At 46.9% G+C, this 23,271-nt stretch overlaps 1 long non-coding RNA gene across 2 annotated transcripts in view; it reads right to left on the bottom strand.

Annotated features, from left to right (window-relative positions):
- Nucleotides 1-20,646: 20,646 nt before the first annotated feature.
- Nucleotides 20,647-23,271, bottom strand: part of LOC116664395 — a 50,823-nt gene continuing 48,198 nt past the window's right edge. For both annotated transcript variants that reach the window (XR_004320911.1, XR_004320912.1), the window contains one exon: nt 20,647-21,267. This is a non-coding gene — a long non-coding RNA (uncharacterized LOC116664395). The remainder of the gene's footprint in view (nt 21,268-23,271) is intronic.

Below are 23,271 nucleotides of genomic sequence, written 5' to 3'. Positions count from 1 at the left end.
ATCCCTAGAGTACAAACTCTAGTTTGAATGAAGTGGGAGAAAAGAACTGCTGGATTTTGAGTACATCAACGTCAGGGATTTCCAATCAATGAAGGGCATCCTAGACAAAGCTAATAGAAAAATGACACAAAGGGAGAAAATATGTGCAATATTTTAAATTAATTAGGGATTGATATCCTAGAATATATGTAGACTGCTATAAATCTACAAAAAACAAAACAAACAAAAAGAACCAAGAATCCCAATAGAAAAATGATCAAAGAACATAAACAAGTAATCCACAGCCATAGAAGCCCCAAAGTCTAAAAAAGCATATGGAGAAACACTCTTATTAGTAACCAGAGATTTGCAAATTAAGCCAACAATGTGATACCACTTTCCATCTATCAAATCAGCACAAATTAGAAATCAAGGTGGGAGGACATGGTGGAGTGTCGTCCTGGAGGGTCCTCTGATGAAACTCACTCACGTACCTGCTCTGACCGGGATATTCTACTCCAACGTGTTTGTTCCAGAGAGATTCCCACACAAGTCCAAAAGGCAATATTTACAAAGATGCTTATGACATCATTAATTATATCTAGGGACAATGGAGGCAATTTATATGCCCATCAGTGGGTGAAGAGATAATTCATTACACTTAATGTCTACACTGCAGAATGCCATGAACTGTTAGAGAGGGACACATAACAACATGGACATGTAGAATTGAATGCAAAAAAATTAAAAAGGGCCAGCATGATATCTATCTCTTAATCATATTTACATGCAGTAAAATCACATGCATCTAAAATCATAGAACATATTTTACAATGGTGGCAGTGGAAGGAGCAGAGAATGGAAAAAATGGATTACACTGATCAGTCATCAGTCATCAATCAATCAAATGGGAAACCAGCATGGGGCAGCAGTGAATTTCTTTAGCCATGAATCGAAGAGTGTGATTAACTCAGCCCTCTGTACCCCACAAGAGCTGGGCCTGCCAATCTCAAGCATATGTGCACACACACCTGCTCACCAGCACACACACACATACAGAAACATATACACACATACCCACACACTCGCTCGCAGCTGCAAGATGAGCAGCCTCTCCCGGATTGCCATTAATGCACAGGAAGGCTGCCGAAAAGCACAAAGATAATGTGTGTAAAGGACTCAGTCTGTAGACTGGCACATAGTAGTTGCTTCTCCAGTAGAGATGAGAGGCAGTAACTCGGAGAGGGCCAAGCATGTGGATTCCAGACTTGAACAGCTGGCTCTGCGCCTGAGTTACTGTGTGACACTGCAGGTTACTTAGCCCTTCTGTGGCTCAGTCTCCTCACCAGTTATGTGGGAAGAACAAAAGCCCCGTCGCGCAGGGCTGTTGTCAGAGCAAACTGAGTTGATATTTACAAAGTGCTGAGAACAGTGCCTGCCACACACTAACTCTCCAAAAGGTGTTTGTATTTATTTTTATTATTATTCAAAGAATATTATTATAAAAAAAGGACTGGGTCTTCCCTGTGTTGCTTCCAAAATTGAGAATTGATGCTTCCGTGAGTCTGTGAAATGCCTGCAAAATGATCTACAGATGGGACGGTGTGAAGCCGCAGGAGAGAGCGAATTAACAAGCCCAGTGAATTTCCTTTCATCTGCCATTCTGGAAACCCGAGTGAGGTGGGCAGTGCTTTCTGAAAGAGGCCTCTGGCTGCATGACCGGAGGCAGGGAGATGGGGAGAAATGGGGCGGGGCGGGAGGTGTGGCCCTGACTCGGCAGGTGTGCGCACCTGATGCTGGGCCAGCCCACCTCATCCTCTTTCACTGAATGGGAGACGAGGGGGGCACCACTGGGGTCTCCGCCGCGGGCCCTGGAGAAGGGCCTGGTCCCCCATTGACAGGGGCATCCAGAGTATCTCACTGTCATATGGGAATGATTTAGGGCTCTGGGTTGCAGGGTTCTTGGGGCAGGAGCAGGCTAAGATTTCCATAAACACAAGCACCGAGCCATTTATGGGTTTTACTAGAAATTTTATTGGCGTTTGGTCGTGTTGGCATTGTGTGTGCCTTCAAATGTAAATTAGATTACTGGCAGTAGATTCAATTTAGCGGTAAAAATGTAAAGGGAGTCGAATTGGGCTGAGGATGAAACAATGCAATGACTGTTCTTGGGTCGGCAAACACCAAGCCAGCACGCCGAGTAGAGAGGGGCGGGATGTGATCTGGAGGCGCGGGGAGAAGCTGGAGGAACTGTGTCCACGCCATCACCTGAGTCTTCTGTTCCCTTGGAAGGTGCCAGGCTCCATGTTAACACCATCATTTTGTCCCCCAAAACAGAAAAGACACACTGTACAGATTTTGGAGGAAAAACAGCAATCGCAAATTTGAAAAGAGGCCCGCAGGTCCAGGAGCTAAGAAGGTTAGGCCGCGGATCCACACCACTCAGCCGATGTTCGCTGAGCACTTACTCCGTACCGTGCGGTGCCGGGTAACTGGCACAGCAGGCTTTGAGAGGTGCAGCCAATAGGTCCATTTCCCAGATATGGAAATAAAGACAGAGTGGAAGTGACTGGCCCCAGACTACCCAGCTAGTAAGTGGCAGAGCCAGGACTCCAACCCTGGGCCTGTGCCTCTAACCGCGACATTTCTCACGAAAAATGCAGTGTACACAGTGCCTGTGCTTTTGTTTTCTTTTCTTTCCTTTTTCTTTCTTCTTCTTCTTCTTCTTTTTTTTTTTTTTTTTTTCTGCATTGGTACTCTACCACAGAACGCCTCTCTGCAGGGCCTCCTCCCTTCCATGCTCCCTCTCTCTGGGTGCCCTTCTCTTCCCCATCAACCCGGATACCCTCTGGTCTATGTTTTAGTTCCTGTGGATTCATTTCAAGAGGATAACTCAGAAATTGGATAAATGCATCCAAGATCATGGAGCAAGGCTGGAGGAGGCACATGGGCATTTTCCTGGGGTTTGGGTGACTAAGCTTGATGGTCGGACGCGTGGTCCTTCTCCAGGAGGGCATCACCATCACCAGCCACCCAGATTGGACCAGGAAGTCGCCTCTACCCCTGCCTGTCTCAACTCCCACAGCATCAGTTCCGTCCACCCACTGCCTCGTTTCTGTGTCCATCCCCGACGCTTCCTCGTGTCCAGGGGCTTGCCCTCCTCTGGCTGAGCAGGGCTCCAAGAACAGGACCCTGATAGGACTTGGCCAGCAGGAGCTAGGGTGGGCTGTGCAGGGGATGGGAGCACTGGTAGGGAAGGGATCCCGGGGAAAGCCTGGGCTCACATCAGGACACTGAAATGTCACATCAGGACTGCGCCATGGGTAGAAGGTGTGGCACATCCCAGGCTGGAAAGGACCACTGAGGCCAGGTCATTGTCAACTGCTCAGATGTTGGGTTGAGGGGCCTGGGCTTCTCTCTGGGGGTCTGTTCAAGATGCGATGAGTCAGGAAGGTGTGGATTTTACATCAGCTTCACTTGTAACTCAATTCAGCGGATGCTAATTGAGCACCTACCATGTGCCAAGTGCAGGCTCTGGGAGTAGAGCAGTGAGCGAGGGGAGCAGAGCGGCCATCCTCACAGAGCCCGAAATCTAGCCGAGCAATCAGGGAGGTCCTCTCTGAGGTGGTGACATTGAAAGTGCACCCTAAGGACAAGAAGAGAATGTTTATCTACAAAGGTATATATCACACACCATGTTATTCTTCTGTCAACCTCTGTACCAGCCTCTTAAGTTCCTAAGGACCCTGCAAGGTGGGTGTGATCCCCACCTCACTGAAGAAGATACTGAGGCTCAGAGTGGTGCAGGGACGAACCCAGGTTCACACAAGATTACAAAGTCTCAGCTGGGGAAGCCTGGGGACATACAAGGGGTCACCTGCCCATGAGACCACAGGCTTCCTGAAGGCAGGGCCTGGGTCTGACTGTTCAGCCCCCTCCCCAGCGCTGAACAAATCGCAGCCATGATCATTAGGGTGGTAGCTCACCCTAAGCTGACAGAAGACCAGAAGATGGCAGCTTATAAATCCATGGAAGTTTCCAAAGATGCAGCTTGGGGACGTGCTGCCTGGAACCCAGGTCCTCTCTCACAGTACACTTTCCGGGGCGAGCCGTGTCTGCAGGCAGAAATCCTTGCCAGCACCTTCAAAACACCTCCCTTATGTGGATTTCCCTCCCTCTATAAAAGGGCGGCCATGCTATTTATGAAATGATTGTGTCCAAATGAGGTCCACAGTCAGTTTGTTGGTCTGCAGCAGAGCTGGGGATCTGGGTTTGGGTCCCAGCTCCAGCACAAATGGTCACGTGACACTGGTGGAGTCATTTGCCCTGAACTCACTTCGTTGTCCCACGGAGGCCTACATGTGCAGACCTCTCTGAGTGACCCCCTGAGACCAAGCTAATAGGGCGATGGAAGTGTTCATCTGAGGACAGGACCAGCTGCATAACTTGCAGGGCCTGGGAATGAAATGCAGGGCCCCCGGTTAAAAAATTATTAAGAATTTCAAGATGGCAGCACAGAGCGCTGAGGGAGGCTTCTGAGCAGCGCTCTGTGCGCTGCTGTGGAGCAGCCCCGCCTGAGGAGCCCGTCCTCGAGAGGCCCCTGGCAGCTCCCCCAGCAGCAGGCAGAGCCCGCATTTCCAGCAGGTCAGCATTCCTGTTTGCCTCTTCTCTCTTCTGGGGAGGCTGAGTCATTCCAAAAAACAATACTTAAAAGGCGAGCAAAAGATGAGCCGGCTTTAGCCCGTGGTTGTTTGGAAAACAAAACTCTTTACGGGTTAAAGAAAAAACAACATAAAGATGGAACCGCCAGAGGCACCCTGCTCAAGGCTTACTGTGGCCAAGGCAAAAGCCGCCGGAGTTCCTCTACCTGTCATCTGCCCTGCTCACCTGTGTCCGGGTTCGGGTCCTGCGTTGGGCACTTCCCTACCCTATGATCTTGGCCAAAACACTCCCCTCTTCAAGGCTCAGTGTCCTCATGTGCAAAGATGGTGGTGGAGGTGGAGGCATCTGGGGGTGGACCAGATGGTGATTTCCTGCCCCAAAGTATCCCTGCTCCTCAAAGTCTGTCCTAGACGGATGTCTAAGACATCAGTACACCAGTTCATCAACAATTCTCATCAAATTCATTAAAGCATTTTTTTTTTTTTGGCCAGTGCCCCAGGTGGGAGTTCATGACATTTCAAGATTAAAAATGCATCAAAGAAATCCTGAATGTGAGTATGGAAACTCTGGAGAAGCCATCAGTCTGGGATTAGCCAAAGGAATTTAGGCTGCCACACAATGCCAGACTATGGAGGATGCCGTAAATGAGGTCGAAGGACAAGGAATGGTATAGAAAGATGCTGAGGATGTATGGATGAGTGCATAACATAGGCTTTGAATGGTGTGTGTGACATAATTCTGTTTTGGGGAAAAAAAAATTTGTATAATGTTTAAAAATTTCCACTACAAAAAGCAATACAGGATAAGCCCCTCAATATGAAATATGATTATTTCTAGGTGGTGGGACTTCACACTTTTAATTTTTCCCCTCTTTTTCTTATCTTTAGATTATCTTTTCTTATGATAATAATATTATATATATTATATGGTAATAATAATAATATATATTATTACTATATATTAATATTATTATTATTATAGGCTAAAGTTTGGGGGTTTTTTACATTTTTTATTGATTTATAATAATTTTACAATGTGTCAAATTCCAGTGTAGAGCCCAATTTTTCAATTATACATGAACACACATATTCACTGTCACATTTTTTTCGCTGTGAGCCACCATAAGATCTTGTGTATATTTCCCTGTGCTATGCAGTATAATCTTGTTTATCTTTTCTACATTTTGAAATCTTTAGATTATCTTAACTGTTCACCATAAACATGTATTCCTTTTGCAATGAGCAAAACTAAATGGTATTTACTTCTTTTATTTGAGAAGTCATCCATCTCAGCTCTGACATTTGGCTGTTATGTCTCGAGACCTGCTTTCGGAGTGGACGGGGGCTGGGGGGAACTCTCCATGGAGAGGGGTGGTCTGTTAAATAGCTTGAAGTCTTTTATGGGGTTCTTGCACACCCCTCGGCTGGTCTCGACGGCCCCCTTGGCACTTGTGGGGCACCTGCCGTCACAGACATTCAGACCAGTCTTGTGAGACTCACGGCTGGACGCGCTCCAGCCACTGGCCCCCAGACCCCCAGACCCCCAGCTCCGGACGGCTGTGGGTCAGGGAGACAGCCCGGCCTCCCCACTGGGCCCTCCACCTGAAAGAGATTAGCTGGGACCACCAGAAGCCTGCAACCCTAATCGCAGGGATTTTGTTTCTTGTTTCCTTGGACGAGTTCCTCCAGGTGTTTTGAGTGATTAGCCGAGGGCCTGGCCGCCGGTCACTGTGCCACCATTGTGTCCCCAGCCCTATTTTCTTGCCACGTGGCCTTGGGGAACAATCCCAAATGAAACTGGTGAGAGCAGCCTGCCAGGCAGCTGGACCATTTATGGGCGGGACGTGCGCGGACAGGGAAGCCACCCGGGGGGCTTTGCAGCTCCACCTCGTGCCCCAGCAGCGGGGGTCACCACTCCCTGCCACTTCGCTGGTCTCCTTTATGGGCGCGGGGCGGGCTGACACCTCAATGACTCAGGCTTGGCTCTGGGAGGCTTTTTCCCTTCTTGTGGAGTTGGTTTTTGCCTTCCTGCCGGGATGGCCCCAGTAAATCCCCCCTGATTGCCACCGAGTGCTGCATGAGATGGTCTGTTGCACAGGCAGCTGGCCCCCAATCCAGCAGATAAAGAGGGACGCCTTCCCCAGCATCTTGGGTTTCTTATGCTGCCTCTTCCCTTGGTGTGGATTACGCTGTTTCCTCGTCAACATACCCTCTCCACCCCCACACTCCCACTAAGATAGGCTTTTTCTGAGCCGTGGAAGAGGCCAAGAAAACCTCCAATAGCAATGGGGAAGGGATAGACAAGTGCAGCCTAGGTCACCCTCTGCTCTGAGAGTTCGACTTTTTCTAACCTCACAGTCGCAACAGGGTTTCAAGAAGCAGAAAATACTCAGCCCTAAAAGAGAATAAAATCATGCCATTTGCAGCAATATGGGCGGACCTAGAGATGATTGTACTAAGTGAAGTAGGTCAGACAGAGAAAGACAAATGTCACGTGATATCATTTATATGTGGAGTCTAAAAAAATAAAAAGATACAAATGAACTTGTTTACAAAACAGGAACAGACTCACAGACATAGGAAAAAAACTAATGGTTACCAAAGGGAAAAGGAATACATTAGGAGTTTAGGATCAGCAGATACAAACTACTATATATAAAACAGATAAACAACAAGGTCCTACTGTAGATAAACAACAAGGTCCTACACAGCGAACTATATACAATAGCCTGTAATAACCTATAATGAAAAAGACTATGAAATGGAATCTATAGATGTATAAATGAATCATTCTGCTGTACACCAGAAACTAACACAACACTGTAAACCACTATAAGTCAATTTAAAAAAAGAAGCAGAAAATATGGGAAGGGAGGAAGGATAAAAGATGAAGGGCAGGGAGGAGACTTGGACTCTGGCTCCCAACCTATACCTGCCTCCTCTTCTTCCCGGAGCTGGTTGCAAGCCTGGGGACACAAATCCTGAAGTCCCCAAACCGAGGCTCATGGGCATGCTTTGGGGGGCTGAGAAATGCTTAGACGGAGTGAAGACTCTTTATGGACAGCGTTCACAGCTTCCCTCAGATCCTCAAAGTCTACAACTTCATTAGGGTCCAGAATCACTGACCTACTTAAACCGCATCTTATATGTGGGAAGACTGAGGCAGCGGGGGTGACTCTCCCCAGAATCACATGGTGGGTAAGTAACAGACCATACAACCTGAAGTCAAGTCAGAACATCACTGGGAGTTGGCACCTAGTTGGAGACCATGCCCTACTGAATCATAATAAAAATAAAAACATCCACGATGCAGCGGGTCCTGTTGGACGCATTTTATATGTAACAATTCTTTCATTCGAGTAGGTTAATGTTATTAGCCCTCTATTCTAGATCAGAAAACTGAGGCATAGAGGAACTACTAACTTACCCAAAGTCATAGCTAATAAGATAGGGAGCTGGGGTTCTCATTTAAACAAATCTAGCCACAGACACTGTGTTTTCAACCACATCAGTGGGCGCGCACACGACTAAACTGGAGCTGATAATCAGGAAGAGCATGTCTGCACTTTGGAGATTCCAAATCTGGTTCTGCTATTTACTTTGGGGATGTTTCTTCCCATCTCTGAGCCTCACCTTCCTCATCTTGATAGACTGTCATCATTTCCACCTCCCAAGTTTGTTAGAGGGCCGAATAAAATAGAGAACGTCCCTTGCCTGGTACCTGGCACATGGAAGATCCTTAGAAACAGATCAGCACTTCCAAAGCTGGAGATGCACCCAGGATGACACGGGGTGAGCACCAGGAGGACAGAGGCAGGTGACGGTTGGGGTTGGAAGGTAGGGGGTTGGCGCCTTATCCTTCCCCAAGGGTCTTTTGAAGGGTTTTAGGTAAAGAAGCAGTAGGATTTTTTTTAACATTTTTTATTGATTTATAATCATTTTACAATGTTGTGTCAAATTCCAGTGTTCAGCACAATTTTTCAGTCATTCATGGACATATACACACTCATTGTCACATTTTTTTCTCTGTGAGTTATCATAACATTTTGTGTATATTTCCCTGTGCTATACAGTGTAATCTTGTTTATCTATTCTACAATTTTGAAATCCCAGTCTATCCCTTCCCACCCTCCACCCCCCTGGCAACCACAAGTCTGTATTCTCTGTCTATGAGTCTATTTCTGTCCTGTATTTACACTTTGTTTTTGTTTGTTTGTTTGTTTGTTTGTTTTTGTTTTTGTTTTTTAGATTCCACATATGAGCGATCTCATATGGCATTTTTAGGATTTGATCCTGTCTCAGCAAAGGCACCTTACCAAGAGCCATGCTTTGCATAGTCCCACCCACAGGCTGAAGCTGATTTTAGATCCTGCTTGGAGCTGTCATTCAAGCAGGAGTCTTTGTTCCGGCATCTTAACAGCCCTCTCCTGCGCCCTCAGTGAGAACAGAGCCTGGGCACCAAGGCAGAAGAACCCACTCCTGTTGGCAGCACCCACCCTCCCCTTGGCCAGGCCTCCCTCTTGCTGACCTCCGGATACCAGCCTGTGAGTGACCCTCATCCCTCAAAGAAACCTGGAAACAGAGAAGTAAGAAGCTAGTTAAGGCCTAAGTCTAGGGCCCCAGCACGGTGCCATGATTCTGTAGGCACAGGGGACTGGAGGCAGCTCTATTTGGTTCTAGGGTAGAGGGCAGGTCAAAGGTTTGCAGGCAAGTTTTAACAATCAGTTGCTTGGTTCTACTTAAAGCAGTTAAGATCGGACCAGCCTGGCCCTTCAAGAACTTCCCAGCACCCAGCCAATGCCCAAACCCCTTGGCCTGGCATTCAAGCCCTTTGAGGCCTCACCCTCACTGACGCTGTGTCCTACAGGCCAGTCAGATGGAGCTGTTCTCGCCTGTCCCCATTCACAGACCAGACTCATCCATCCCCAGTGAGTGTCCTTCCTCCCCATCCCTGAAGGTCCAAATCCAAACCATCCTGCAAGGCCCTTTCAAATGCCTCCTTGATCAAGTCCGTCTGTGGCCCCTCAAGGACATCATCTCTTACGTGCAACTCTCATGCAATCATCATTTCTCACCTGTGTTAGTTACTTTGTCAGGATGCCCTAGCCTGGGCATTCCTGGAGGGCCAGGCCATGCCTTTGTAAACTCCCAGGTGCTCAGGGGCCTCTAGGTTCACCAGCTCAGTGTACAGATCGTGTCCACACACCCCAGCATGTGTCCATCCTCCTCCTGCATGTGGCCAGGCGCAGAGGGCTCCCTGCTTCTTGTAGGCCACCCCACGCTAGACACCTCTGCCAGACTGCACTGGCTGTTCTCTGCTTCACAGGCGAGGGCTCTGAGGCACAGAGAGGTTCAGACCTTTCCTGAAGTCACACAGCTAGTACATGGCAGAAGCAGAACTCGAGCCCTGGCGGCCTGGCTCCTCACCACTGCACTCTACTGTCTCAGCTAGGCACCATAACGGGCCCCTTTCAGAAAGTTCTTCTGAGGCTCCAGTGGAAATCTACTTTCCACTCATCTGATAGCTTTTATCCAAGATCCCTAAAGAATCAATTTGCTCCTGAGTCGATCTTTGTACTTCCTGCCTGCACAAAGTCTACACAGCAGGAGTGCCATAATATTTATTAAGCAAATTATTCATTTTGTGCAGAAACTCAACTTTTTTTTATGGCACCTTAAAGTCAGTGGAGCGCTTCTGCATATGTCAACCACTTTGAGCCCCCCACTAACCTAAGAGAAAGACAGGGCAGGGGCAACGTACTCATTTGAAAAATGAAGAAATTGAGGCTTGGCGATGTAGGTCACTTTGCTCAGTACACAGAGCTAGTGAGCAGGCAGTTGGACCCGGACGTCTCTCCCCACCTGCCACTCTGCTCATCCACTCAACTTTAAACCTTGCTGCATGGATGCCTTTCTCTTAGACACTGTATTAGTTTCTTAGAGCTGCTGTGGCAAAATGACTTAAACAACAGAAACTTACTGTCTCACAGCTCTGAAAGTTAGAAGTCACACATCAGGCGTGGGCAGGGCCAAGCTTCCTCCGAAAGCTCTGGGAGAGAATCCTTCTGTGCCTCTTCTAGATTCTGATGTTTGCCAGCATCCTTGGTGTCCTTTGGCTTCTCCAATCTCTGCCTCTGTCATCACGTAGCCTTCTTCTCCACGTTGTCTCTGTCTCTGCGTCTCTGTTTCTCTTTTAGAAGAAGACCAGTGCCTTAGCTTATGAGCTGGGTGCATGATCTGACCGATGTTTGCCTGCAGTAGCCTAGGAGGGAGGCTGTTGGCAGGGAGGGTTCAAAAGGGAAGGGCATGCCTGGCAGACGGAACAGCAGACACAAAGGCCGGACAGTGTGAAAACTAGCCTTGGAGTTCAGAGGAGGGTCTTCAGGCTAGTGGGGTATTAGGAAGCCTGGGGTCAGGGACAGGTCTGACTCTGGAGGACCCACATATGTAGAGCACCCAGCTCAGCATTTTACCCTGAGCTTTACCCACTGGGCAGCTTGGGGCGACATGGCCATCCTCATCTCTGAGGCCAGCATCTCTGAGCTCCTCTCCAAGCCTTTCCGATAAAGCTTCTATGTTGATAGGGTCATGATATTAGGTCTGGGAGGAACAAAGGTTACTTTAGGGGCATCTGTTGGCCAAAGCCAGTGGCAAGGCCATAACTGATTCAACCAGATGGGACGTAGATGGGAGGAGCGGCAAATGTGTACAGGGAGGGAGAGTTGATCATGGTCCTCTTTGGAGACCACCACAGGAACACTGGACATCCTTCTGTCATGGGCTGGGGGAGATGCGGTTTCTACCATTGGATAGACAGGTGCACGTGTGTATCATATGCTAGAAACATCCATTAAAAGGCATGTTTCCAAAAATGGGCTGCTCAATAGCAACTTGCATTGCACATTTACTCTGTGCTGAACCTTGTTAATATTTAACTGCCCCACAATCCTAGGACGTGGGCACCACTGTTACCCCCATTTGATAGATGAAGACACGGAGACTCAGAAAGAAATCTGTCTCCTAATTCCACTTCTGGGCATTGTTCTAAGGAAACAGTTCAGATATAGTTACTAGATGTTCATTTCAACATAGGTTATAATAGGAGATTGGTTAAATAAATCATGATGTATCTATATAATGGAGTATTGTACAGGAAAATGTCACTGTACCACGATCTTTTCAATACAGGCAGTGAAAAAGTGAGTTGTAAAACAATGTATATAATATCCTCTCATTTTGGACAAAAATATATACAAAACCTTCAAAGTGGCCTCCAGGGAGGGATTCTGAATGGGAGGTATTTTGTCTTTTTGTTAATCTGTGGTTTCTTCTCTTTTGACAATGAATATGTACTGCTTTGGAAGGAAGAGAAGAACAATTCAAGCTGTCACTTTTAATTCTTGGAAAAGAAAAGGAGAGGTTTTCTGCTGCAGTGAGAGAGCTTCAGGTAACTGGAAAAGTCAATGAACCAGAAAATCATCCTCCAAAGATGGACTCCCCTCGACCTTGTCAACCACTCAAGTTCTCATCACTGAGCAAATGTGACTAAACGAAGTCCAGCCCACTGCTGGGGTAGGGGTTCCCTGCCATGCTGACTCCTATGCCCCTTCGTCAGCTGTGTCCACCTGGTCAGTCTCATGTGCCGGGTGCTGGACATGAGTGGCTGTGGTTCCCGGAAACCTGCGTGGTCTTCGGGGCCCACCAGCCCCTCCACTACAGGGATCTGCAGACGCAGGAGGTGGCTAGGACTCACCCCCTCACCTTCAACTACAGCTGTGTTTATGAACCTTCTGCTCCATCCTCCCTCACACTCGGTGGCCTCTCAGTCTTTCTCTCTCTCCCTCTCTCTTTAGTAGCAGAATTTTAAAAGAGCCCCCCAAATTCCCAGCCCATGTGTACCCATGCTGAGATGTGGCTGTGAAGGGGTTTGGCAGAGGTAATTGGGGTCCCAAGGCTGTCGACCTTCAGATAGAGAGATAGCCTGTAGGCCTTCCCTAATCACAGGAGCCCTTAAAATCTGGTTCAGAGCTCAGAGACAGGGAATTCAGAGATGGGAAGCACAGGGGGAGGGTCTCCCTCGCTGGCTTAAAGGTGGAGGGCCACGTGGCAAGGGATGCTGCGGCCTCTGGTTGCTGACAGTGGTCCCCGATAGACAGCCAACCCAGAATCAAGGACACAAGGAACTGAATTCTGCCAGCAGCCTGAACAAGCTTGGAGGAGCTCCAGGTGAGACCACTGCCCTGGCCAGGACCTTGATTTCCGCCTTGCGAGCCCTTTGGCTGACCCGTGCCTGGAGTCCTGACCCAGGGGCACTGCAAGATGATCAACTGTATTGCTTTAAGTTGCTGCATTTGTGGTGATTTGTTATGCAGTGATGGAAAACAAAAACATTTTTCTTCCACCCTCCCACCCTTCCCTCCATCCTTTCTTTCTTTTAGGTATGCCATTACACATTATGCAGAAACAGACCCCCGAGGAGATTTTCCTCTGTGTTCTCTGTAAAACAGGTGTTGGTGGGATCTGTCTTGGAGAGGACTCAAAGTCTGGCACTGGAGCACGCCCAGCCTGGATGGCGGGCCCTCAGCCTACAGCTTGGTTCTTTCAGATATCTACGAAACAAACTGTTCCCCACAAAGGGCATTTCTGCCACATCCATGTCCTTGGGTGATAGGGCTAGCTTCCCACCTGCAATCAAAGAAGGAACCTCCCAAAGAAAGAAATAACCAGAGTTGTGACCTGTGAGGAAGGGAGCACCACCTCCGTCCCCGGGAGCTCTCTTGGCTTTTGGCTTTGTTCTGTCTTCTTCCCCGTTGTGTGTGTGTGTGTGTGTCTTAGCCTCCTGCTGGTTATCAGCTCCACGAGGGCACAGAGCACAGGGTGGGCTCTCCCTGCCATCACACCAGGCACACAGTGATCTCACGCAAGTGTTGGCTGGGTTAAGGGAACTCAATCAGCCACGCTGAAGGGATGCGAAAGCCACATCCAAAATTCCATCAGTCTTTACTCCAGTCCTTTTTCCCTCTGGGTGTCCAGGTAGTAAAAAGGAAACCTTTTGGAGACAAACAAGTTTGACTTGATTCCCCAGCCTTCAAACTTATTGGCTGAACATACACATTTCTTGACTTCAGCCTCAGAAGGCCCATTTGGAAAATCATCTACCAGAAAGCGGACAGATGTGGACCCTCCGGGCACATAGTAGGACTCCAGCGACAGTTAAAGTGTTTCCCCTTCTTTCTGTTCTTTCATCTCATCTCACTTTTCTTCCCTTGTTAAAAACAAAACAAAACAAAACAAAACAAAACAAAACAAAACAAAGCATAGGTTTTTGGCCTCCTGAGCAAGACCCTTCTAGAAAGAATTCATCTTAGAACCGCAATGATGAGGTTTGGCATCAACCTTGGCGGGTGTGTATGAATTTCTCAGGCCGTGGAAATTCATTCTGACAGTCATTTATGACCAGGTTCTGGCCCGGGCAGAGACCAGGCTGGGACAAGATGGGGCTGAGGGTGGGTTGGAGGGGGCGGTTTGAGGATCTGTCCTAAGGGCTTCCTAAGGGCAAGAATGTCACATTGCTTAGCATTCATCACAAGGTCCAGAGATGGTCTGAGTGAGAGTCCTGTGCTTCTGGGCACGTCAGCCCGGTGAGTCAGGGTGAGTCCCAGCCTCCATCATAGCCCAGAAATCTGAATGAAAGTCCCCCAGAGACATCAAAGCCGTGAAAAGGATGTGCTGGATGAGGTCTGAGAGGAAGGGGTGGCAGTGTCTGGAATTGAGGAGCGATGCTCAGCAAAGTGGGGAAATCGGTGAGGTTTATTTCGATGGACTCCCAGGAATCTTGGAGGCTTGCTGAGTTTTAAGCTTCTTGGGGTCAGCAATTGTCTCTTACTCTTACTCCCCAGTGCCCAGCCAGGCACAGCGGGGACCCAGGTTGTTGAATGAACACAGGGAAGGGAGGAGACAAACCTTCTGCTATACAGATGAGGAAACAGAGGCAGAGAGAGAGGGACTCACCGAAGTTTTAGTCTCAGAAACTCTTTTCCACTCAGGTGTCAGTGACTGAGAACAGGTTGAAACGAGATCTCTCCTGGGTTGTGTCTTCTGAAACATGCCTCTGCAGAGGGAGTGTTCATCTGTGAGCGGAGTTCGAGGTCTTTACGGGTGACAGAGGATCTCGGGTGTGACTAGCACGCTTTGTAGGTGGCTGCTGGCCAGGCCTGTGGGAAAAGCTGACAGCCCCCGCACCCACCTTGGCCAGCCTGACCTGGCCCCAGAGTGACCTGATGTCCAATGGGATGGTGTGGACAAGATGCCTTGAAACCTCCTTCCGGCTTCCTTCTACATCCTCATCCTGTTGTTGGTCATCATCTCATGCCTGGACGCCTGCAACAGTCCTGTCAGGCCACTCCACTGCCTCGTTCTCTTTAATCCATTTACATCAAAAAACAGGCTCGTGGAACCCTTTCCTCCCCATTTGCCTCAGCTTATAACCCTTCGGTGGCTGGGATTAAGGACAAAAGGAAAACTGCTCATTACCTCCTGCTCCAAGCCCACCTCCTGCCACTGCCGCCCTCTGCTTCAGCCCACTGCTACCTTTTAGTCCCTTATAAACACAATGAGCTCTCCTATCTCAAGAACATGCTGTTCCCTTTGCCAAGAATACTTTTCCCTCAATCATCCCATTCTCATTCTCATCCTTCAAGTCTCAAATTAAACACCACTTCCTCAGAGAGGCATCCCTGCCCACTTCTCTGAAATAGATCCACAGAGGCCTCTACACAGGGTTCTATTTGTGTCCTTTATGGTACATACCAAAGTTTGGTAATTATATATTATTTTGTTTGTCTATAGCCTATTATGTAGCTCCACCACTAGACAATTAACCTCCACGAGGAGAAGGACCATGTATGTCTTGTCCACCACCGTGCTTCTCGATGCATCTGGCCCATAGTAGGTAGTTATTAATATACATGCTGAATAAAAATTAAATAAAGAAATGAGTGAATGTCTCAAGTCTGGTGCCAGACTTCATCAGAGAATATTCAAGGACACTACCCAGCCTGGTAATAACACTTAATAAGGACTGGGTTTAAAGTGATCGTAGACAGAAACTGGGAGCAAAGATGCTAACAAAAGAACATGACCAGTCCAGTGTGGAACGAGAACACAGACTCTGCAAGATGAAATATCTGAGCTTGGCCAGACCTGCCCCCAGCCCCTTGGGCACTCTGGCTCCAGGCAGTCACTGGTCCCACGGTGAAGGCAGAAGGGAAATGAATGCGGCAGCCCCAGGGTTCCTGTGTGGTATGGAGTCATTCTAGAATACGCCCTAACAGCGCCCGTTCCCACTCGGTAGTTGTTGTGCCTGCCATCCTCGGCCAGTCATGCTGTCATCTTCATTAGATGAGAATTAACAAGCTCTCCAGGGTTGGGGTCTGGGCTGGTGCATCCTACGTCCCCATGATCCAGGTCATGATCCACTTTCAAATGTTGCCTGTGGGAATGTGCCGTGTTGCAACTTCTCTGGAAGGAAATTTGGCAAAATATACTAAGAGTCTTAAATATAGTCACACCCTTTGACCCAATAACTCCACTTTGAAGACTCTACCCCAAAGCTAGGGTCAGAAATGCACACTAAGATATTAGTATTAGGTTTCTCTTTAACTGTATTGTTAAAAGCAAAAAGTGGAGAAATGAAATCAAATATCCAACAATAATTGGATAAGTAAATAATGGTCTATCCATATTATGGAATATGATTAGCTGATAAAAGTCATGTTTCCCAAGGAAAGCATAACAGCATGGGAAAATGCTCACAATGCAATTTTGGAGGAAGGGTACAACTTTTTTTGCATTTTCTTAAAAATAGAAAGGCTTACGACATAAGAAACTTTAGTCCAGAGAAATAGAGCAGTCCACATATTGTCTTTCATGGGTTCTAGAGACTCATTTGTACAATCTCGAAATTTCTCAGGAAAGGGACAGGCCTTGGAGGTCCAGTTCTTGGCCTGCTATAATCTCATTCATACTCTGTTGTCATTGCAGGGATTTTGTTTACATCCAAATGTATGTACTAATGGTGACATTTAACACAAACGCAGCAAATAAGATTTGTTCTTCCCTTGTTCAAAAGACAGGTTTCACAGCATAATTTTCTTTTATTGAATTATAGTTGATTTAAAAGTTGTGTTAGTTTCCGGTATATAGCAAAGTGGTTCAGATATATACCCTTTTTTCAGATTTTTTTCCGTTATAAGTTATTACAAGATAGTCAATATAGTTCTCTGTGCTGTACAGTGGATACTTGCTGTTTATATATTTTATATATAGTAGTGTGTATCTATTAATCCCAAGTTCTTAATTTATCCTTCCCCTCTCTTTCCCCTTTGATTACCATAGTTGGTTTTCTATGTCTGTGAGTCTGTTTCTGTTTTGTACATAAGTTCATTTGTATCATTTTTTTTAGATTCCACATAGAAGTGATATATATCATTTGATATTTGTCTTTGTCTTACTTACTTCACTTAGTATGATAATCTCTAGGTTTATCCATGTAGCTGCAAATGACATTATTTCATTCCTTTTTATGGCTGAATAGTATTCCATTGTATATATATACCAGATACTCTGGAAGTCCAGAAATGCAGTAGTTCTGGGTTAATTCTGCTAGAAGTTTTATGAGCAAAAAGACGTGGTGTCACCTATTCATAATGAAGACCAGTGGCATAAAAATGAGATAATTCCTCCCGAGAGACATTGTTTCTTTTTTTCAAATCAGGGAGGAATGTTTCTTAGAAGTTTTGCCCTCCACTCACTCCAGGTGACTTTCCCTCACATCTAATTGGCCAGAATGTATCACATGACCATGGCTAAACCAATGGCTGGTGGGGAACAGGAGCCTCTTGGCTGGCTTGGACCAATCAGGAGTCAACTGCTGGAGCAGGGGTAGGGGGGAGGCTCAGTGTAATGTGGCCACCATTTTGAATAAATTATTGCCCAAAGAAGGCTTGGCTGTGGGGAGGGAGGAAGGAGTGTCTGCAGGCCAGGCCGCCAGCAATGTCCACTGCACATTCCCTGTCCTCCCAGGCTGGGAGGGGCCCCTCTTCTTCTGGACATCCTTAGCCTTTTGCAGTTGCTCTATCAGAGCACATATCATTGGCAACTTGTCTGCATTTCCCCAGTCCCTAGATATTAGCTCTCCAAAGTGAGGAAGCATATCTTCTCCACCTTATTGTCTCTCAGGCTCTCAGCACAGGGCCTGGCATCTTGTTAGAGCTCAAAGAGTATTCAAATGAATACATTTCTTCCTGCTGGTTTTCCCATAAAGTGTAATACACTCCTTGTCTTAGAGACAGTTGATGAGACACTTCACGTTGGGGAAATTTAGGATGTTTCACATCCACTCTTAAGCTGTGCATCCTCTGAGCACAAGTCTTGCCCTGGGCACATACATCTCTGTATTCCCTGACGCTTCCTGCAGTGTCTGATCCCAGGACATGTTCATATTTTAGGATATAACACATAATATTCAGGTTTCTATGCAATACAGCAAAGGAAAAATGAACTCTGCATGTATGCACCATGGATGAATCCCTCAGAAGTAAGTTTAAATCAAAGAAACCAGGCATAAAAGAGTAATGATGTAAGATTCTGTTTATAGATAAGTTTCAAACATGGCAAAACTAATTCTTAGTGATAGAGGAGAGAAAAGTGGTCACTGTGGTGGGGTGTGACTGGGAGGGGGCGCAAGGGAGCTTCCTGTGGGCTACAGGTGTCCTACCTCTTGACCTGGATGGTGGTTACATGTGTGCACATGAAAAATTAATGGAGCTTTAAACTGTGCTACATCTAGACAACAGAATATTATTCATTTTTTTATTGAGAAGAAATGAGCTATTAAGCCATGGAAAGACATGGATGAAACTTAAATGCATATTACTAAGTGTAAGAAGCCAATCTGAAAAGGCTACATACTGTATGGTTCCAACTACATGACATTCTGGAAAGGGCAAAACTATGGAGTCAGTAGAAAAATCAGTGGTTGCCAGGAGTTGGGGAGAAGGCAGGGATGGATGGGCAGAGAACAGAGGACTTTTTAGGGCAGTGAAACTAAACTGTATGGTATCATGATGGTGGATATATGTCATTATATGTTTTTCCAAACCCATGGAATGTACAACGCCAAGAATGAAGTCTAATGTAAAGTATGGACTTTGTGTGATGCTGTGTTGATGTAGGTTCAGCAACTGTAACACATGGACCACTCCGGTCGGGGACGCTGATGGTGGGGGAGGCTGTGGGTTGCTACGGGTGAAGGGCAGGGGCTATATGGGAACTCTCTATACCGTCCACTCAATTTTGCTGTGAACCTAAAACTGCTCAAAAAATAAAGTCTACTTTTAAAAAACTATTAAGCAGTATATTTTGTGCACTGTACAGCATGTGACAGCTCAATTAAAAAGAAGAAAGTGTTCTCTTTCAAAATAATATTAACCAGCATTTACTAAAGGCTTACAGGAAGCCAGACCTTGCCCTAATTCTGTACCTGTGGTATTTTCCAGAATGTGGGTGGTGGGAGGGCAAGGACTTACCCACTTGATCTCCATCCTGCCCTCAGAGGCCAGCATAAAGTAAAGGTTTATCAGGAGAAGAAATGTGCTCCTTGACAATGTCACGAAAGCCCCTGTGCTGTAGGAACACGCGCTCTGTCCCTTCTACAGAAGAGGAAACCAAACTTCCAAGAGGCGAGTGACTGGTCCAAGGACACGCAGCTGGTAAGTGGCATGGCCAGGACTTACACCAGGTTTCCATGATAGAAAAGCCTGCGTTCTGAACCCCTGTGCTCTGTCATCTCCAATTTTCCATAAAGTTGAATGCTGGAGAGCTGGAGGTATTCAGAACGTGTGAAGGTCCAATCACCCATGCGAGTTGTCACTGCGGTTGTATTTTCCCTAAATTAATTGCTATTGTCTCTGGGACATGGTTACAAAGTGCCCTGATTGTAGCTGTGATAAAGGGATATTCCAAGCCCAAGTTCAATCCGTCAGCCTGTCAATGACTTTGACACCTTGATTCCCTGTCACTTGGTAAATACTAAAAGGTGTAATATTCTGAAGCCTTTAATTTTACCTTCTGCAGGAGAGGAAAATTGATGGGGGAGAGGGAGGGTACAATTTGAGACATGTGCAAATTACCTTTTGATTCTCACGAATGTGTATTCTGCATCTGGTGCCCACCTTGGCGTGAATCTCCGTCCCCAGGACGAGCTGGGTTGACGGCCATCAACGCGTAATTGCTGGGCTCAGCCCCATCTTTCCCTTCAGGGAATGAAACCTTGCTCAAGGTCAGCGCCAAGGTGTCAGTCTGAAAGTTTCCAATGCCAAGTGAGCTGCATCAGGAACAAGACAGTCTTCACAGAGGGCAGCCTAATCCAAATGGAAAAACTCTGCATGTGTGTGTGTGTATTTGTCTGATGATACCTCACAGCCAGGTAAGAGCTGAAAAGGTAAACTAGGGGGACAAAATCGGGGGTGTGATGGTGCCTGAAGCCAGACCAGAGGGGGTTGTGGGTGATGGCGACGTGGAGATAGACTGTACAGACAGCTCTTCCGAGAAGTCTGGCTGTGACAGAGGGGAGAGAGAGGGTTAGAAAAAGCAGCAGTGTGAGAAATCCATTGGAGATTTTTTTTTAGAAGTATTTTTCATTGTGGTAAAATATATGTGACATATAATTTACCAGCTTCACGTGTACAGTTCAGTGGCATCAAAACATTCAGAATGCTGTGCAACCATCATCACTACCAAGTTCCAAAACATTTTCATCACCCCCAAAGGAGACTCCATCCTCACTAAGCAGTCACTCCCCATTCCTCCCTCCCTGCCAGCCCCTGGCAAACATCAATCTGCGTTCTCTCGCCCTGGATTACTGATTCTGGACACTTCACACAAATGGAATCGTACAATTTGTGGGGTTTTTTTGACTGGCCTCTCTCACCTGACATAACGTATTCAAGGCTCATCCACGGTGTAGCATGAGTCAGTACTTCGTTCCTTTCTATGGCAGAACAATTCTCCATTGTGTGGCTATACCACATTTGTTTCTCCATGATAGACACTTGGATCACTTCCACATTTTGGCTATTGTGGATGGTGCTGCTGAAAACATTTGTGCACAAGTTTGTTTTGTTTTGTTTTTTTCTTGAACGCCTGTTGCTCTGGGTGGATACCTGGGAGCAGTATTGCTGGGTCATGTGGTACTTCTAGGTTGAACTTGCTGAGAAACTGCCAAATGGTTTTTCACAGCGGCTGTACCATTTCACAGTCCCACCAGCAAGGTATAAGGGCTCCAATTTCTCCACATCCTCAATGATTGTTACTATTTTTCATTTTTTTGATTTGAAGTTTCCTTTTTTAAGTGAAGAATCTTTCTTCTACTGAAAGCTCCTCATGGGCTCACTGGCTCGTAAACAGCGGTGAGTGGATGGACTGGCCCTGTCGTCCAGTGGGTCCATGGGAAGGGCAGGCACTGAAAGAAACTTCCAAACTCCATTCTGGACTCAGAGCTTCCGGTCAGTTGCTTCTACCTCCAGCTGTAGACAGAGCTGAAATTTTGACATGGGATTCCAAGCCCCTTTTAGAGAAACAAGAGGAAGAAAGGGCACAGATTTTGGTGTGAGAGTCCTCCTTTGTCTTCTCCCTGTGATCCTGAGTAAACTATTCAACCTTTCAGAGCCTCAACCTTCCTGTCAATAAAATGGGGATGATACTGTTTCCCAGGGGAGTTACTGGGAGATTTATGCAGATCAATGACAAAGGTGAAGACCTTGCTCAGTGCCTGCCTTTCAGTGGATGCTCAATACACCTGTTTTTCTTTCCTTGAGTCGATGGAGTAAAAAGCAAGATAAGTCACAAGAATGTGTTTCCTTTTAATCCAGCACTACCTAAGGCGGAGCCCAACTAGCAGACAGGGGATGCTTTCAGACTGACGAGGTGGCCTCGGTTGTGGGCCAGGGACACACCACCACCATTCCATTGATCTAGGCCCTCGCTCACATAACAGCCTCCTGGTCGTCACCTCCATCTCCCTAGTATATCCAGTGCTCAGCCAGCTTTGGGGCTCACTGGCTGCACTGGTTTCCTAGAACTGCCATAACAAAAGAATACACAAATTGTGTGGCTTAAAACCGCAGAAGCTTATTCGCTCATGGTTCTGGAGGCTAAAAATCTTTAATCAAGGTGTCCACAGGGCCACACTCTTCCTGAAGACTTTTGGGGAGACTCCTTCCTTGCCTCTCCTAGCTTCTGGGGGTGTCTGGCAATCCCTGGGGTTCCTTGGAGTGAAGATTCATCACTTCAGTCCTTTCCTCCATGTTTACATGGTCTTCACGTTTGTGTGTGCCCCCCAATTTCCCATTGCATTACAGCCTACCCTAAACCATAGGCTCTCCTCCTAATGTGATCATATCTGCAAAGACTCTGTTTCCAAACAAGGTCACATTTGCAGGCACAGGAGGGTGAGGACTCCAATGTAACTTTTCAGGGGGTACAATTCAACCCACAGCACTGGCTTAAGGTTAAATGCAGGCATGGAATCAGGTTTTACGGAGCATAGAGACAATTTGGGGAGTCTTCTTTAAGGGAAAGAACACAAAATTATGAATGCAAACTTAGGTACAGGGCCCTGGAAAAGGGCGAGCAAGGAGGGGGTCCCATAGCTTAAGCATTTTTAGCGTCATGGAAAATCTAGCTCTGGAAAAAACACATTTATCCTGATTCAGTTTCTATACTCATTACATGGAGCCAAAGGAATAAAATAGTTAAAAAAGACAAACCATTAAAACATAAATTTTACAACAGACATACACATCTGCATGTATATTAGAACGGGTCTGCAAGGAAACACATCCAAATCTCAGCTGATTATTTGTGACTGGTGGAGTTGCGGGTGATTGTTACTAATTTTTCCTTCTCGCTTAGTCTAAATTTGAACATATATTGCCTTGATCAAAGCCCTCACCGCCTTCTCCTTGCAGGCTCGATGTGTCGATTAGAGTCGGGATGCGGCTGTGACTGGATCCATCCTGGGAGACGTTATTTCCTCCAGCGCTCCATGCAGCCCCCATGACCTCCCCTTAGGGTCCCTCTGTCCCCCTCATCTGCACCCCCAGAAGGCTGCCTGGCTCAGATTGGGAAGGTACCCAGAGAGCCACCAGCCAGTGTCTGCACAGGAGAGGCCCCACCTCGGAGAATGAGATGCCGTGGCTGTTGATCCGTTTCCCTGATTTACATCAATTTACATTCAGCTTTCGAGTAATCTACATGAAAATCAGGCCGCCTCCATCTATTCCCCTGGAATCAGATGAGCCCGCCTGGCCTTGGGATGATGTGGGGAGATGCTCCGGCACTTCCCAAACCCTGGGCAGATTAATTTGTCAAACAAAACAAGGGCTGGCATTGTAATCATGGCCACCTAGCACTCCTTCACTTTCCCCAAATTGGATAGATAAATGGATATTTGTGATTTATTAGCCTGAATGTTTTGTCTAGCTTCATTTCCCATATCCTTCCCCTCTGTAAGGAGCTGGCGTGATTTTTCATGCGAGATTATTGACACCATTCAGTCAGCGCTCTGACA

The sequence above is a fragment of the Camelus ferus genome, chromosome 6, assembly GCF_009834535.1.
Source record: "Camelus ferus isolate YT-003-E chromosome 6, BCGSAC_Cfer_1.0, whole genome shotgun sequence".
Taxonomy (NCBI): domain Eukaryota; kingdom Metazoa; phylum Chordata; class Mammalia; order Artiodactyla; family Camelidae; genus Camelus; species Camelus ferus.
The sequence above is the reverse complement of the archived record's forward strand: the minus strand, read 5'-3'. Positions and strand labels throughout refer to the sequence as shown.